A 20381-nucleotide genomic window follows, 5' to 3' on the forward strand; every position below is an offset into this window, starting at 1 on the left:
ATACGACATAATGTTAATAAAAAAATTACATAAGTTAAAATTCATAAATAATTAATATTACAACAAATTTGAATAAAATTAAACATTACAATAACATAACAATCCTAAAAATTAAAAACAAGAACATTAATTAAAAACATTAAACATAGATAACCTCTAGTTTGTAGTACGCAAGTTTGTTGTAAGCTGCCAAGTATGCTCTGTTAAATCCTCACGTAGTTGATCGTGTACGACTCTATCGCGAATTTCCTTCTCTTGATCGACGATTCCTCACTCTACTCCTAATATTCCGACGAGGCATATTGGCATATTTTCTTCTTAGTCGAGCCATTCTTCTTCCCATGAAGATAATGCAAATCCGTTATCTTCTTGTAGCATGTTGTGTAATATAATACAAGAATACATTATTCTTTGCATCTTGTTGATGTTCATAACTCGAGCCAGAGTTTTTAAAATAGCAAACGTCCCTTGTAGAACACCAAATGTACGATCCACATCATTTCGAGCCCTTGCTTGAAATCTAGTAAATTTGATTCGTGGTTCCTCAATAGGAGTTGATTATCACTTGATTAGTGTTGTCTAATCAGGATATATACTGTCTGTCAAATAGTAATTAACCAAAAGGATAATGGTGTCCGTTTACCCCAAACGGTGTCGGTGGAGCAATACATTTTTTAAGCGAATCAAACAACGGAAATGATTTAACACATTTATATCGTCGTTAGAACCATCCCGAAAAATGAATGTCATATCCACATATCATACGAAGCAACCGCTTCAAGCATGATCGTTGGGTGAACGTGATCACCTCTAGTATGTTGACCTTTCCATCCAACGAGACAATTTTCCATTCCCAATGCATGCAGTCAATACTACCAAACATTCCTCTAAACTCGCGTTACTCTTCGTGCATCAAATACCACCGAGCAATGTCACTTGCCATCGGTTTCCTCAAATATTGTCGAAATATGAGTCGATTATACACTTAACAAAAATCATGTAAACAAACATATCCCCCTTTTTCACTCATTTTTAAATATTTATCAAACATATCCGTGGCTGTTCCGTAAGCCAACTTGCGCATCGTGAAAATTATCTTCTGAAATGTGGTAAACCCAAGACGGTCTAGTGCATCGGGGCGTTGTTGGAGAAAAGTAAAATGTTTAGGAATAGAATGCCTAGAGTGAGAGTAATCAAGAATACCTTGTGAGATACGAAGAAATAACTGAATCCGCATACGAAAACATCTCTTAAATATGTGTGGTGGATATGTCGGTGTTGGTGAAAAATAGTCGTTCCATAATGCAACACTCGTAGTTTCGCGATCTCTATTAATATAAATTCGTGGATTTTGTTTGCACAAGACTTCTTGGTTCTTCATCTTCGGGCGAAATAAGATCAAACAAAATATCTATACTTTGAGCTAAAAAATCCATTTTGTTATAGATTGTGAGAACGAAGTTTGAAAATTATAGAAATGTAATGTGTTTATATAGCAAAAAAAATAAAATAAAAAATAAAAGCTAATGGCTATTTTTTTGGGCTAATCAGCATCTACCACGTCCCCTCTCTTCCCCTTTTCCAACGTCTGAGCTAAAATCGCCCACAAACGCCCATTTCCAGCGTTTGTCAGGCCAACGCCACCTACGCGTGGTAATGAAGACAAATGTTGTGTTGCCTCCGGTGTAAATGACATATTATTCATTGTACTTTTAGTATATTCTAGTAAAAGAAACCTGACTTGTTATATTTGTCAACCTATTGAAGTTTTTTTTTTTTTTTTTTTTTTTTTTTTTTTTTTTTTTTTAAGCGAGGAAACCCTCATATGACCGAGCACATTGGCTCCCCTATAGAAGGTAAAACCTCGGGTAATCAAGCCCCCCGAGCGCGAGACCTGGTACCGGGTGAATTGCGCATTATGCGCACCACACTCCCTTTTTGAACAATTTGGCATAGCCAGAAATTGAACCCGGGTGGTGTGCTTCATTGGGCAACTCGGTGGCCACTCAGACAAGCCTGAATAGTTCTATTGAAGTTGTATAAGACCATGGACAAAGCGTTTCTGCTCTTATCCATGTCTATGTAGCATGACAAACGTCACCATAAACGCTTGTAATAGGGCATTTGTCAAAAAATATTTTGGGTGTCTGTCAAAGACAAATGAAGAAAATCAGACCGTTTTTTGATTTTGATTTTAATTCTTTTTATTTATTTAACTACTACTTTAAATATCTGAACTTTATTTGTATTTTATTACATTACCCAAAACTCTCTTTAACAACCTTATCCACTACAACCCCATTTTAACACGTCACATGCATAACTTCAATAGAACTCCTCATCCACTTCATGTCATCATCATCAATATTCGTAGTCTAAGATGATGCAGAAGAACTTGTACTCTTGTAGAGATGTACATATATGGTCGAGGGGTTGCATTATCTGAGATATTTGCTTGAGTTTCTACCTACTAACTTCTCCTGTAGATTATATGACTTTTGAAATCTGAATTGTTTGTACAATAACCGGCAATTAGTATGAGTATGGAGACATACAAGTCACAGAGATTGGAATTGGGTGATTATGGTTTTGATTATGTTCGCTGGCGATTCCCCGAAGGTAACAGTCAGGAGACTGTTTTACGCCACCGAAGCAAATAGTATAACATCATTGTGTTATTATGTGTGTCTGGATTGAATGTGGAATGTTTCCTGCATTCTATACCATTTATAAATGAAATGGAACGGCTTTCCATACCAGTTCGCTAGTTCCCAATGATTTTGGATCACTAGTTGACTTCCCTTTTGGTAAACCTGCAAAGGAAAGTGAGCTTGTGTAGTGACCCGAACTTTTCCATGTTTATATATATTAATTGAGATTGATATTTACATGATTAAATGTTTCCAACATGTTAAGCAATCAAACTTGTTAAGACTTGATTAATTGAAATATGTTTCATATAGACAATTGACCACCCAAGTTGACCGGTGATTCACGAACGTTAAAACTTGTAAAAACTATACGATGACATATATATGGTTATATATATAGTTAACATGTTTTTATTATAAGTATGTACCTCATTAGGTATTTTAACAATGAGTTATATACATAAAAATGAGACTATTAATTTAAGAAACTCGAAAATGATATATATAACGATTATCGTTATAACAACTTCTTACTAGGTACATATGAATCATATTAAGATATTGATACACTTGGTTAATTATGTTAAATGATAAGTAAATGTATTATTAAGTGTATTAACAATGAAATACATATGTAAAAATAAGACTACTAACTTAATGATTTCGAAACGAGACATATATGTAACGATTATTGTTGTAACGACATTTAACTGTATATACATCATACTAAGATATATTATATATCATAATATCATGATAATATAATAATTTAACATCTCATTTGTTATAATAAACAATGGGTTAACAACATTCAACAAGATCGTTAACCTAAAGGTTTCAAAACAACATTTACATGTAACGACTAACGATGACTTAACGACTCAGTTAAAATGTATATACATGTAGTGTTTTAATATGTATTCATACACTTTTGAAAGACTTCAAGACACTTATCAAAATACTTCTACTTAACAAAAATGCTTACAATTACATCCTCGTTCAGTTTCATCAACAATTCTACTCGTATGCACCCGTATTCATACTCGTACAATACACAGCTTTTAGATGTATGTACTATTGGTATATACACTCCAATGATCAGCTCTTAGCAGCCCATGTGAGTCACCTAACACATGTGGGAACCATCATTTGGCAACTAGCATGAAATATCTCATAAAATTACAAAAATATGAGTAATCATTCATGACTTATTTACATGAAAACAAAATTACATATCCTTTATATCTAATCCATACACCAACGACCAAAAACACCTACAAACACTTTCATTCTTCAATTTTCTTCATCTAATTGATCTCTCTCAAGTTCTATCTTCAAGTTCTAAGTGTTCTTCATAAATTCCAAAAGTTCTAGTTTCATAAAATCAAGAATACTTTCAAGTTTGCTAGCTCACTTCTAATCTTGTAAGGTGATCATCCAACCTCAAGAAATCTTTGTTTCTTACAGTAGGTTATCATTCTAATACAAGGTAATAATCATATTCAAACTTTGTTTCAATTTCTATAACTATAACAATCTTATTTCAAGTGATGATCTTACTTGAACTTGTTTTCGTGTCATGATTTTGCTTCAAGAACTTCGAGCCATCCAAGGATCCATTGAAGCTAGATCCATTTTTCTCTTTTACAGTAGGTTTATCCAAGGAAATTAAGGTAGTAATGATGTTCATAACATCATTCAATTCATACATATAAAGCTATCTTATTCGAAGGTTTAAACTTGTAATCACTAGAACATAGTTTAGTTAATTCTAAACTTGTTTGCAAACAAAAGTTAATCCTTCTAACTTGACTTTTAAAATTAACTAAACACATGTTCTATATCTATATGATATGCTAACTTAATGATTTAAAACCTGGAAACACGAAAAACACCGTAAAACCGGATTTACGCCGTCGTAGTAACACCGCGGGCTGTTTTGGGTTAGTTAATTAAAAACTATGATAAACTTTGATTTAAAAGTTGTTATTCTGAGAAAATGATTTTTATTATGAACATGAAACTATATCCAAAAATTATGGTTAAACTCAAAGTGGAAGTATGTTTTCTAAAATGGTCATCTAGACGTCGTTCTTTCGACTGAAATGACTACCTTTACAAAAACGACTTGTAACTTATTTTTCCGACTATAAACCTATACTTTTCTGTTTAGATTCATAAAATAGAGTTCAATATGAAACCATAGCAATTTGATTCACTCAAAACGGATTTAAAATGAAGAAGTTATGGGTAAAACAAGATTGGATAATTTTTCTCATTTTAGCTACGTGAAAATTGGTAACAAATCTATTCCAACCATAACTTAATCAACTTGTATTGTATATTATGTAATCTTGAGATACCATAGACACGTATACAATATTTCGACCTATCATGTCGACACATCTATATATATTTCGGAACAACCATAGACACTCTATATGTGAATGTTGGAGTTAGCTATACAGGGTTGAGGTTGATTCCAAAATATATATAGTTTGAGTTGTGATCAATACTGAGATACGTATACACTGGGTCGTGGATTGATTCAAGATAATATTTATCGATTTATTTCTGTACATCTAACTGTGGACAACTAGTTGTAGGTTACTAACGAGGACAGCTGACTTAATAAACTTAAAACATCAAAATATATTAAAAGTGTTGTAAATATATTTTGAACATACTTTGATATATATGTATATATTGTTATAGGTTCGTGAATCAACCAGTGGCCAAGTCTTACTTCCCGACGAAGTAAAAATCTGTGAAAGTGAGTTATAGTCCCACTTTTAAAATCTAATATTTTTGGGATGAGAATACATGCAGGTTTTATAAATGATTTACAAAATAGACACAAGTACGTGAAACTACATTCTATGGTTGAATTATCGAAATCGAATATGCCCCTTTTTATTAAGTCTGGTAATCTAAGAATTAGGGAACAGACACCCTAATTGACGCGAATCCTAAAGATAGATCTATTGGGCCTAACAAGCCCCATCCAAAGTACCGGATGCTTTAGTACTTCGAAATTTATATCATATCCGAAGGGTGTCCCGGAATGATGGGGATATTCTTATATATGCAACTTGTTAATGTCGGTTACCAGGTGTTCACCATATGAATGATTTTTATCTCTATGTATGGGATGTGTATTGAAATATGAAATCTTGTGGTCTATTATTATGATTTGATATATATAGGTTAAACCTATAACTCACCAACATTTTTGTTGACGTTTTAAGCATGTTTATTCTCAGGTGATTATTAAGAGCTTCCGCTGTCGCATACTTAAATAAGGACGAGATTTGGAGTCCATGCTTGTATGATATTGTGTAAAAACTGCATTCAAGAAACTTATTTTGTTGTAACATATTTGTATTGTAAACCATTATGTAATGGTCGTGTGTAAACAGGATATTTTAGATTATCATTATTTGATAATCTACGTAAATCTTTTTAAACCTTTATTGATGAAATAAAGGTTATGGTTTATTTTAAAATGAATGCAGTCTTTGAAAAACGTCTCATATAGAGGTCAAAACCTCGCAACGAAATCAATTAATATGAAACGTTTTTAATCAATAAGAACGGGACATTTCAGTTGGTATCAGAGCGTTGGTCTTAGAGAACCAGAATTTTGCATTAGTGTGTCTTATCGAGTTTGTTAGGATGCATTAGTGAGTCTGGACTTCGACCGTGTTTACTTGAAAAATGATTGCTTAACAAATTTTGTTGGAAACTATATATTTTTAACATGTGAATATTATGTGATATATTAATCTCTTAACGTGTTTGATATTATGTGATAGATGTCTACCTCTAGAACTAGTCCCATTGACTCACCTAATAATAATGAAGAGTCAAATGTAAATTGGAATGATTCGTGGACTGATTCACAAGTTCCCGAAGAGGAACCGGAAGAAGAGTCGGAACCGGAAGAAGAATCGGAACCGGAAGAAGAATCGGAACCGGATGAAGAAGTAGAATCGGTGGGGGAAATAATAAAACGGTTAAGTAAAAGAAAATCCTCAACCAACCGACCAAGGTTAATTATGGTCAATGGTGTTTCCGCCAAGGAAGCAAAATATTGGGAGGATTACCAATTCTCCGATGAATCGGATTCCGACGAGAATTCCGATGATGTTATAGAAATTACCCCAACTGAATTTAAAAAGGCAAAAGAAAATAATAAGGGAAAGGGCATAAAAATAGAGAAATCTAATTCCAACCCCGATGAACTTTATATGTATCGTCAACCCCCGAAGTCCTTAAGTTGTAACAATGACCCGGGAACCTCTAAACCACCAGGTTTTTCTAAACCAATGTGGACAACGACGGCTCGTATTAGGGGAACATCATATATCCCTAGAAACTTGGCAAAACGATCCAAAACCGAAGAAGAAGAAACGAGCGAGTCAGAATAAGATAGTTGTATTCGTGTGGTGTAATATATGTAATATAGTGTTCTTATGCTTTATGATATATGTAAAAATTACTTGTATTAATAAGTATTTTTTTATGAATCTAACTCTTGTCTATTTTACAGTTTAAAAACACAAAATGGATAGACAACCCAATATTTTAAGAGACCTACCCGGAGACATGATTGATGAAATCTTGTCTAGAGTCGGCCAGAATTCCTCGGCACAACTATTTAAGGCGAGATCAGTTTGTAAGACATTTGAAGAACGTTCCAAGAATGTCTTGGTTTATAAGAGACTTTCGTTTGAAAGATGGGGGATATCACATTGGGAAACCCATAAGTTACGATGTGTTTACTTTGACGCATATATTGCGGGGAACCCAAATGCTATTTTACGCAACGGGTTAAGAAATTATTTTGACTCAATATATCCGAATATTGGACTTCGTGATTTAGAAAAAGCGGCTAACATGCAACATAAAGAAGCATGTTATGCTTACGGATTAGTAATATTCGCTTCTCACCAAAGTGAGAACAAGAACATCGGGCTACAACTATTAAACAAAACGTTTCCACAAGTGACGGAGTCGGTAATTGGGGTAAGAAATGAGGTTTTTAGATTATTACGGGACTGTTGGACATTACGTAACCCTCGTCCCTTTGACGACGTTACAACACGCTGTCTTATCAACGACCATAACGGTTATGTTCCACAAGACCAAGGATGGGAAGTAGTCCTAGTAAAACCAGAATGCATGACTTGTTTCTGGATGTATGAATTACGTGTCTTTATTGCCTTTGCTGAACGACTTGTGTACTAGCTAGAATTATCTTCACAACTATCTTGTATCAAAGTTATTGTGTGCTATATTTCATGCTTTATGTAAAATAAGCGGTATTGTAAGTTTGTAAAATATTGTATAAAATTTTGAACGCGAAATATTATTATAATCAGTTTTTCATATAGAATTGTAGTAGTTGAATTGTATATTAGCTACTAAGTATGAACTTAACGGGTAGGTACTACCCGAATTTAAACTTATAAAACGCTAATATGAAGAAAAAGCTTTTATAAATGAGTTCATATTATGCTACGAAATACTATTAACTACTCTTAATATTCTGTATGATTAACTTGTTCCATTTGACTATTTTGAAGGAAATGGCACCGACTACACGACACACCGTGAATATGAATGAAGAGGAATTCCGTACTTTTCTAGCTTCAAACATAGCCGCAGTACAGGCTGCGCTACATACCAACAATAACCTTGGATCTAGCAGTACAGGAAATCGTGTAGGATGCACCTATAAAGAATTCACTGCCTGCAAACCTTTGGAATTTGATGGAACCGAAGGACCGATCGGATTGAAACGGTGGACCGAGAAGGTTGAATCGGTGTTTGCCATAAGTAAGTGTACTGAAGAGGACAAAGTGAAGTACGCTACGCATACCTTCACAGGTTCTGCGTTAACATGGTGGAATACCTATCTAGAGCAAGTGGGACAAGACGATGCGTACGCACTACCGTGGTCAGCATTCAAGCACTTGATGAACGAGAAGTACCGTCCCAGAACCGAGGTCAATAAGCTCAAGACAGAACTTAGAGGGTTACGAACCCAAGGATTTGATATTACCACGTACGAAAGACGATTCACAGAATTGTGCCTATTGTGTCCGGGAGCGTTCGAAGATGAGGAAGAGAAGATCGACGCGTTTGTGAAAGGATTACCGGAAAGAATCCAAGAAGATATAAGTTCACATGAGCCCGCCTCCATACAACAGGCATGTAGAATGGCTCACAAACTAGTGAACCAGATTGAGGAAAGAATTAAAGAACAGACGGCTGAAGAGGCCAATGTGAAGCAAGTCAAAAGAAAGTGGGAGGAAAACGGTGATAAGAATCACCAATACAACAACAACAGCAATTACAACAATAATCGCAACAATTATCCCAACAATCGCAACATCAATCGTAACTACAACAAACGGCCCAACAACAACAACAACAACAACAACAGCAACAACAACTACAACAATCATCCCAACAACAATAATAACCGCAACAACAACAACAATCAGAAGCAGCTATGCCAAAGGTGTGAAAAGTATCACTCGGGGTTCTGCACCAAATTTTGCAACAAGTGTAAAAGAAATGGTCATAGCGCGGCGAAGTGTGAGGTCTATGGACCAGGGGTTAATAGAACGAAAGGAACAAATGGTGTCGGAACGAGTAATGGCGGAGGAAGTAGTGTCGGAGAAAGTTATGCCAATGTAGTTTGTTATAAATGTGGAAAACCAGGCCACATTATTAGAAATTGCCCGAACCAGGAGAACACGAATGGACAAGGCCGCGGAAGAGTTTTCAATATTAATGCGGCAGAGGCACAGGAAGACCCGGAGCTTGTTACGGGTACGTTTCTTATTGACAATAAATCTGCTTACGTTTTATTTGATTCGGGTGCGGATAGAAGCTATATGAGTAGAGATTTTTGTGCTAAATTAAGTTGTCCATTGACGCCTTTGGATAGTAAATTTTTACTCGAATTAGCAAATGGTAAATTAATTTCAGCAGATAATATATGTCGGAATCGAGAAATTAAACTGGTTAGCGAAACATTTAAGATTGATTTGATACCAGTAGAGTTAGGGAGTTTTGATGTGATAATCGGTATGGACTGGTTGAAAGAAGTGAAAGCAGAGATCGTCTGTTACAAAAATGCAATTCGCATTATACGAGAAAAAGGAAAACCCTTAATGGTGTACGGAGAAAAGGGCAACACGAAGCTACATCTTATTAGTAATTTGAAGGCACAAAAACTAATAAGAAAAGGTTGCTATGCTGTTCTAGCACACGTCGAGAAAGTACAAACTGAAGAAAAGAGCATCAATGATGTTCCCATTGCAAAAGAATTTCCCGATGTATTTCCGAAAGAATTACCGGGATTACCCCCACATCGATCTGTTGAATTTCAAATAGATCTTGTACCAGGAGCTGCACCAATAGCTCGTGCTCCTTACAGACTCGCACCCAGCGAGATGAAAGAACTGCAAAGCCAATTACAAGAACTTTTAGAGCGTGGTTTCATTCGACCAAGCACATCACCGTGGGGAGCTCCTGTTTTGTTTGTCAAGAAGAAAGATGGTACATTCAGGTTGTGTATCGACTACCGAGAGTTGAACAAACTTACCATCAAGAACCGCTACCCACTACCGAGAATCGACGACTTATTTGATCAACTACAAGGCTCGTCTGTTTATTCAAAGATTGACTTACGTTCCGGGTATCATCAAATGCGGGTGAAAGAAGATGATATTCCAAAGACTGCTTTCAGAACACGTTACGGTCATTACGAGTTTATGGTCATGCCGTTTGGTTTAACTAATGCACCAGCTGTGTTCATGGACCTTATGAACCGAGTGTGTGGACCATACCTTGACAAGTTTGTCATTGTTTTCATTGATGACATACTTATTTACTCAAAGAATGACCAAGAACACGGTGAACATTTGAGAAAGGTGTTAGAAGTATTGAGGAAGGAAGAATTGTACGCTAAGTTTTCAAAGTGTGCATTTTGGTTAGAAGAAGTTCAATTCCTCGGTCACATAGTGAACAAAGAAGGTATTAAGGTGGATCCGGCAAAGATAGAAACTGTTGAAAAGTGGGAAACCCCGAAAACTCCGAAACACATACGCCAGTTTTTAGGACTAGCTGGTTACTACAGAAGGTTCATCCAAGACTTTTCCAGAATAGCAAAACCCTTGACTGCATTAACGCATAAAGGGAAGAAATTTGAATGGAATGATGAACAAGAGAAAGCGTTTCAGTTATTGAAGAAAAAGCTAACTACGGCACCTATATTGTCATTGCCTGAAGGGAATGATGATTTTATGATTTATTGTGACGCATCAAAGCAAGGTCTCGGTTGTGTATTAATGCAACGAACGAAGGTGATTGCTTATGCGTCTAGACAATTGAAGATTCACGAACAAAATTATACGACGCATGATTTGGAATTAGGAGCGGTTGTTTTTGCATTAAAGACTTGGAGGCACTACTTATATGGGGTCAAAAGTATTATATATACCGACCACAAAAGTCTTCAGCACATATTTAATCAGAAACAACTGAATATGAGGCAGCGTAGGTGGATTGAATTGTTGAATGATTACGACTTTGAGATTCGTTACCACCCGGGGAAGGCAAATGTGGTAGCCGACGCCTTGAGCAGAAAGGATAGAGAACCCATTCGAGTAAAATCTATGAATATAATGATTCATAATAACCTTACTACTCAAATAAAGGAGGCGCAACAAGGAGTTTTAAAAGAGGGAAATTTAAAGGATGAAATACCCAAAGGATCGGAGAAACATCTTAATATTCGGGAAGACGGAACCCGGTATAGGGCTGAAAGGATTTGGGTACCAAAATTTGGAAATATGAGAGAAATGGTACTTAGAGAAGCTCATAAAACCAGATACTCAATACATCCTGGAACGGGGAAGATGTACAAGGATCTCAAGAAACATTTTTGGTGGCCGGGTATGAAAGCCGATGTTGCTAAATACGTAGGAGAATGTTTGACGTGTTCTAAGGTCAAAGCTGAGCATCAGAAACCATCAGGTCTACTTCAACAACCCGAAATCCCGGAATGGAAATGGGAAAACATTACCATGGATTTCATCACTAAATTGCCAAGGACTGCAAGTGGTTTTGATACTATTTGGGTAATAGTTGATCGTCTCACCAAATCAGCACACTTCCTGCCAATAAGAGAAGATGACAAGATGGAGAAGTTAGCACGACTGTATTTGAAGGAAGTCATCTCCAGACATGGAATACCAATCTCTATTATCTCTGATAGGGATGGCAGATTTATTTCAAGATTCTGGCAGACATTACAGCAAGCATTAGGAACTCGTCTAGACATGAGTACTGCCTATCATCCACAAACTGATGGGCAGAGTGAAAGGACGATACAAACGCTTGAAGACATGCTACGAGCATGTGTTATTGATTTCGGAAACAGTTGGGATCGACATCTACCGTTAGCAGAATTTTCCTACAACAACAGCTACCATTCAAGCATTGAGATGGCACCGTTTGAAGCACTTTATGGTAGAAAGTGCAGGTCTCCGATTTGTTGGAGTGAAGTGGGGGATAGACAGATTACGGGTGATAGTGCTCCAAATGAACATATATTTAGTATCAATATCCCTCCGATATGTAAAGATTTCAGTTGCAATTGTTCCATTTTCATGTAATATTCATTTATATTAAATAAGTGCGAAGACAAAAGGCGAAAACAACGAATTGAAGACGCAAAGGTCCAAAAAGCTCAAAAGTACAAGATACAATTAAAAAGGTTCAATTTATTGATAAGGAACGTCTAAAAATGACAAGAGTACAAGTTACGAAACGCAAAGTACAAAATATCTCAGCGTACGCAAGGACGTTCGAAAATCCGGAACCGGTACATGAACCAACTCTCAACGCTCGACGCAACGAAAAAAAAATTACGAGTCTACTATGTATATAAATATAATATAATATATAAATAATTATAAAAATTATTTATATATTATATATATTTAAATAAAAACCGTCGGCAGCCTTGGATCTTGAAGTTGTGGGCTGGTTTTGGAACCTCCGCGACTTGCGGAGCTGGAAGGCCAAAATGGCAGCAACTCGCGGAGCAGTGAATTTCAGTTCTGGCTATAAAAGCTCTCGAGTTCTGCATGTAAAATAATAAAAAAAATAATAATAATACTCCGTGTGTAATAATAATAATAATAAACAAATATATATATATATATATATATTATATATATATAGATTAGTGGTATATTAGATTAGATTGGGTTATGTAAATGTTATTTTTCGGGTTTTAAAGTCGGAACTCTGTCCATGTAACACTACGCGATAAATACTCAATGTAAGCTATGTTCTTCCTTTTTAAATTTATGTCTCGTAGCTAAGCCGTTATTATGCTTATTTAAATTGAAGTAATCATGATGTTGGGCTAAATACTAAAATTGGGTAATTGGGTTTTGTACCATAATTGGGGTTTGGACAAAAGAACGACACTTGTGGAAATTAGACTATGGGCTATTAATGGGCTTTATATTAAATTAACGATACCTCGTTAATTTAATATAAAGGTTATGATTTGAAGTATCTATATATAACCACATACGCTTAATAGGACACGATGGGCGGGATATTTATAAGTACGAATTATTGTTCATTTGACCGGACACGGGGATGGATTAATAGTCAATGGACTCATTAAAATAGGGGTGGATTACATTCAAGGGTAATTGGTGTAATTGTTAACAAAGTATTAAAACCTTGGTTTACACACAGTCGATAACCTGGTGTATTCATTAAGCAAAGTATTAAGACCTTGTTACAGTTCGAATTCCCAGTTAGTTGGAATATTTGACTTCGGGTATAAGGTTAAATTTGTCGAGCAGTTTATAATTATGACCGATGAACTATTATGGACAAAAACCAGATAGGTTTCAAATACATCCAGGACAAAGGACAATTAGCCCAGGACAATAAATTAAAATCAAAACGTCAAACATCATGGTTACGGAAGTTTAAATAAGCATAATATATTTTATTTCATTTTTTCTCGTACTTTTATTTATTGTCATTTTAATTATTGTTATTTATTTTATATTGTTAGTTAAATATCATCATTTACTTTACGCTTCGCTTAAAATATAAAATCGACAAACCGGTCATTAAACGGTAAAAACCCCCTTTTTATATATTATTAATATAATATATTTTGTACGAATATAATTGTTTAAAATATAGTGTGCAATAAGCCCGCTCCCTGTGGAACGAACCGGACTTACTAAAAACTATACTACTCTACGATTAGGTACACTGCCTATAGTGTTGTAGCAAGGTTTAGGTATATCCCATTTGTAAATAAATAATTAAAACTTGTGTAATTTGTAACGTATTTCGTAGTAAAATATAGTACTATCACGTACCCCCACGCTACCACATCAAGTTTTTGGCGCCGCTGCCGGGGACTCGGCAAAACGCTATATTTTTAATTTATTTTTGTATAAATATATTTTTATATATTTTTAGAAAAACAATATAAAAAAAAAAAAAAAAACAAAAAAAAACAAAACACGTTTTTCAATCTCCGCGACTTGCGGAGGTTTTCTGGTACGGATCACCGCGACTCGCGGAGCCGCCCTGGCAGACCTGACCACGGAACCCTAATCGCATTTAATACGGAGTATATTAATTATTATTATTTTTAAAACCCTAATTAGTTTAATTAATTTAATATTTAGTTTTAATTTTAATTAATTAGTAATAATTAATTTTAATTAGTTTTATTTATATATAAAAATTAATACTATTATAAAATAAATATAAAAATAAGTAATTTTATCACTTTTTGTAATTTGTATCCTTTTATTTAGTGTAATCGTAATATTTTGTATATTTTTCATTCGCAATTAGTTTTAAAATTAGTTTTTTCGTAGTTATTTTATATGTATAGATTCTTAGGCTTTGCCGTAAAATCCCTTAAGTGTTTTTTCTTTAGATTAAAATTTAGGCGCTTTAGAATTTTGCGACGCCGTTTTTCGCTTTAGTTTTAAATAGATTTTAGTGCCTTTAAGTAATTGCCGTTTTCTGAATAAAATTGCATTTACCTTTAGACCTTTAGGCGCAACTTTTTAGATATAATTTTTAGACTTTTAAGTTACGACGCGCTATTTTCTTATTTTTATTTTTCGACATTTTTCGACGCGCATTCTTTTTCTTTCTTATTTCTCGACGCTTTAGTTTTTAGGACTTAGAAATTTTCTCTATTTCTTATCTAATATCTCAAACGGAAAGAAAAATTATTTAAGTGGTTAAATTAATGGACGTTGACAATTTTCTGCTTCGTAGTAATAGTTGGATTTGTTAGTGGCTGAGTTGTGAGCTTCCGATTTAAAGGGTTCTGGCTCCCTGCTGCATCTTTTGGCTATTCGAAACGTGGGCAAAAGCAGAAAAGTCTATTAATTGGACAACTTATATAAGTTTTTCTATTTTTATAACTAATAGGATAATTAGTAAATGCACCACACTGTAGCTAAAATTTGGCCATCGCAATAAAATGGAAAATTTTGAAAACAAGGCTATGGAAACTCTTTTTGATATCCGAAATCAATTAAATCAATACTCTCAAACGAGTGTTGATAAAAATTCCTTCGGTCAATCTTGGATCACGAACGACGAAACAATAACTGGTTGTGAAATTTGTGGAGATTATCACTCAACATGGGAATGTTACTATTACGTTCCTATGGAAAATTACGCACCCACGGAACCTGAATGGAACGATTACGAAGAATACAATTCAAATTGGGATTATTCCCAAGAATATATCCAAACTCAACAACCAGTAGACGAGGAATATTACGTGTCTGAAAATTTATTAGACAATATGAAAATCAAACTCGAAGAACTCAATACTCAAAATGAACAAATGAGAGAGTTTGTAAACCGGCAAGCTGAAACTCTATCAGACTACACACCTGTTGATCTGAGGAGTCGTGTGCAAGAAAATCTCATATCATCGAATTTTGATGAATTCGAGAGCTCCGAAATCACCAAATATCCCGATGACACTTTTTATTCAGTCTTACCAATTTCACAACATATCGACACATTAGCCTCTACCGACGAAATCATCGATCCATCAATGGATAAAGAAGAAGTAAGGGTAACAAATTGGTACTCTTGGGAATACGATAACGTTGAAAATTTTACCCCCAAGGCCAAACCGAACTTCACCATTCCACAACCTTCCAACCCAATATTCTCAATAGACGAGTCATCCACCGGAAATGAACTACGAGCTGTAATAGATAATGACACCTCGAATTTCACCCAATTGGGTAATAGAGGTGAAAACTTTGACGTCGAGAATAAAAGGAAGGAAACGTTAGAAATTGTCCACCCTATAATATGTATGTCGGTGTATATCGATCCATTTGACCAAGAACCAGAAAAGAGACATATCCATTTACTAAAAGCTACACTTAAAAAAGAATTAAGTAGTGACGATCGGGTGGGTCTAAACTTTAAACCCATTAATATATTTTATACCACCCGAGATGTAAATAACTGGCTTACTATTTTAATTCGTGGAACTTATTCTACCGACTTCACATGTCGTCAGCTAAGTGTGGGGAAGTTTAACCCCACTTAACGTTAAATTAGGGGTTCGGGTTAGTGCATAACTCGTTAATAAACATGCATAATAAATTAGGGTAAAAGACGCATTTTTAAAGATTAGCAAACAGTTCAGAAAAGCAACCGTTTTTGAAGAAAAATATGTGTGATAAAACAAGAAGGAATGAACGATGAGCCGCGATATCTATCATTCGACGAGCTTTATAATTACAAACTGGGTATTTTCAATCACTTTTCTACACTAATCACCCTCATGAATTTATAATTAGAGTCTGATTTCATGCAAATGAGGGCATTGCATGATATCAAGTGTGGGGAAGGGTTATAAATTCTCTCGGGTTTATTACTTGGTTTATTTGCCAAATTTTGTGAAAATTTGAAAAATTTTCAACTAAATGAAGTCAAAATCATGTTTATACATATTTATGAACAGTGAAAACTAGATGTTAATACCGAAATTATCGTTACCTCGAAAAGGACATAAATTGAGAAACAACTTAAAACGCTTGAATTCATTTAAAATGGAATAGAAGAGAATAAAAAGGCAAAGAAAGAAACTAAGTGTGGGGAGAATATACCAAGTTATTCAATTAAAAACTGTCTATCACATGTTTCTGTAAAGTTATTGCAGGTGCTTTTGTTTTGGACTAAATTAACTATTTTACCAGGTAAATTGTAATAAAGATGAAAGAAAGATGGATCTACACGATGAATCAATTCCATCATTAAAAGGAAGTAAAGTCTTCCGAAAAAGACACGCGCTTCTTGATTTAGGTCAGGAAGTTGTCGTCCAGACCAGCTGTAGGTTGACGAAAAATCTAGAAAAGTCATCACTAAAATCAGCAGGAAATCCACGGACCTCAGCATTAAACAGGGTCGCCATGTGGTCAGATTTATCCTAACCATGAGAAGGATTTATCTCGTACAATGGGGGGGCACCGTGCAAATTAGCTTGATAAGACTAATGAATCAAATCTCCAGAAAGGATAATCTCCTTAAAGATTAAAAATCAGCTTTTAAGACTGATATTACTCAATCCTAGAGATTGACCTTAAAGATTGAGAATTACAAACTCATAGAATTCGATGATATCTAAACTCGAGCTTAAACGAGAAAATATTTTGATCAAAATTATAAACCGATTTGTTTTCTGAAAACCCTATTTTCAATGCGTTCATTACCATTGAACGTAAAATCCTAGGAATTCACCTGGAATTCATTAGGTCACCTGAACTAAATCGGGTGTCAACCGTAAGAACGGTGGTTGCATAGCATGGTCAAAGACAGGACCTTGTGCCAGACCGAAAAATTATAAGGGTGAGCTTTACTATTGCTCCTACCAAGGATAGTAATTGCGTCCGACACGTTATAAACCATAATCAAAAGCATGTCACGGGACATTGCCTTAACAGTTGCTTGTTCAACGCTTTCCTTTACAACCGGACGGTAGTTTTCCGAAAGGTAATATACGGAACAAGTAAACTGGACGTGTTGCTTTCCTAATACAAGGTTAGCAAGTGGGTGACACAAAACCGCAAGTTTTGAGCTAAAATTTTCAAATCTAAAACCCACCAAACCCACAAAAATATTTTGCAAACACCGGTAAAGGGTTATCCCGGAAAACTTATCTAGGGTAAAAAACTAGATTTAATTTAGATCAAATGTTTTTATAAAGATCCAATTTCCTAACGGATCTAAATTTTCATAGTCATGTGGGACTGTAAACCACAAATGCTACTATCATTGTTTATACCGCCGTATCAAAATCACTGATGTACAAAGTGTGAAGAATAAAGAAGTGATTCTAGTGTGTTTTATTTCAAGACTGTATTGCTTGAGGACAAGCAACGTTCAAGTGTGGGGATATTTGATAGTGCTCCAAATGAACATATATTTAGTATCAATATCCCTCCGATATGTAAAGATTTCAGTTGCAATTGTTCCATTTTCATGTAATATTCATTTATATTAAATAAGTGCGAAGACAAAAGGCGAAAACAACGAATTGAAGACGCAAAGGTCCAAAAAGCTCAAAAGTACAAGATACAATTAAAAAGGTTCAATTTATTGATAAGGAACGTCTAAAAATGACAAGAGTACAAGTTACGAAACGCAAAGTACAAAATATCTCAGCGTACGCAAGGACGTTCGAAAATCCGGAACCGGTACATGAACCAACTCTCAACGCTCGACGCAACGAAAAAAAAATTACGAGTCTACTATGTATATAAATATAATATAATATATAAATAATTATAAAAATTATTTATATATTATATATATTTAAATAAAAACCGTCGGCAGCCTTGGATCTTGAAGTTGTGGGCTGGTTTTGGAACCTCCGCGACTTGCGGAGCTGGAAGGCCAAAATGGCAGCAACTCGCGGAGCAGTGAATTTCAGTTCTGGCTATAAAAGCTCTCGAGTTCTGCATGTAAAATAATAAAAAAAATAATAATAATACTCCGTGTGTAATAATAATAATAATAAACAAATATATATATATATATATATATATATTATATATATATAGATTAGTGGTATATTAGATTAGATTGGGTTATGTAAATGTTATTTTTCGGGTTTTAAAGTCGGAACTCTGTCCATGTAACACTACGCGATAAATACTCAATGTAAGCTATGTTCTTCCTTTTTAAATTTATGTCTCGTAGCTAAGCCGTTATTATGCTTATTTAAATTGAAGTAATCATGATGTTGGGCTAAATACTAAAATTGGGTAATTGGGTTTTGTACCATAATTGGGGTTTGGACAAAAGAACGACACTTGTGGAAATTAGACTATGGGCTATTAATGGGCTTTATATTAAATTAACGATACCTCGTTAATTTAATATAAAGGTTATGATTTGAAGTATCTATATATAACCACATACGCTTAATAGGACACGATGGGCGGGATATTTATAAGTACGAATTATTGTTCATTTGACCGGACACGGGGATGGATTAATAGTCAATGGACTCATTAAAACAGGGGTGGATTACATTCAAGGGTAATTGGTGTAATTGTTAACAAAGTATTAAAACCTTGGTTTACACACAGTCGATAACCTGGTGTATTCATTAAGCAAAGTATTAAGACCTTGTTACAGTTCGAATTCCCAGTTAGTTGGAATATTTGACTTCGGGTATAAGGTTAAATTTGTCGAGCAGTTTATAATTATGACCGATGAACTATTATGGACAAAAACCAGATAGGTTTCAAATACATCCAGGACAAAGGACAATTAGCCCAGGACAATAAATTAAAATCAAAACGTCAAACATCATGGTTACGGAAGTTTAAATAAGCATAATATATTTTATTTCATTTTTTCTCGTACTTTTATTTATTGTCATTTTAATTATTGTTATTTATTTTATATTGTTAGTTAAATATCATCATTTACTTTACGCTTCGCTTAAAATATAAAATCGACAAACCGGTCATTAAACGGTAAAAACCCCCTTTTTATATATTATTAATATAATATATTTTGTACGAATATAATTGTTTAAAATATAGTGTGCAATAAGCCCGCTCCCTGTGGAACGAACCGGACTTACTAAAAACTATACTACTCTACGATTAGGTACACTGCCTATAGTGTTGTAGCAAGGTTTAGGTATATCCCATTTTTAAATAAATAATTAAAACTTGTGTAATTTGTAACGTATTTCGTAGTAAAATATAGTACTATCACGTACCCCCACGCTACCACATCAACGGGTCCGGAGATTATACAAGAAACTACCGAGAAGATCATCCAAATTCAACAACGGTTGAAAACCGCCCAAAGTCGACAAAAGAGCTACGCTGACATTAAAAGAAAAGATATAGAATTTGAAATTGGAGAGATGGTCATGCTTAAAGTTGCACCTTGGAAAGGCGTTGTTCGATTTGGTAAACGAGGGAAATTAAATCCAAGGTATATTGGACCATTCAAGATTATTGATCGTGTCGGACCAGTAGCTTACCGACTTGAGTTACCTCAACAACTCGCGGCTGTACATAACACTTTCCACGTCTCGAATTTGAAGAAATGTTTTGCTAAAGAAGATCTCACTATTCCATTAGA

The sequence above is a fragment of the Rutidosis leptorrhynchoides genome, chromosome 10, assembly GCF_046630445.1.
Source record: "Rutidosis leptorrhynchoides isolate AG116_Rl617_1_P2 chromosome 10, CSIRO_AGI_Rlap_v1, whole genome shotgun sequence".
Lineage (NCBI taxonomy): Eukaryota > Viridiplantae > Streptophyta > Magnoliopsida > Asterales > Asteraceae > Rutidosis > Rutidosis leptorrhynchoides.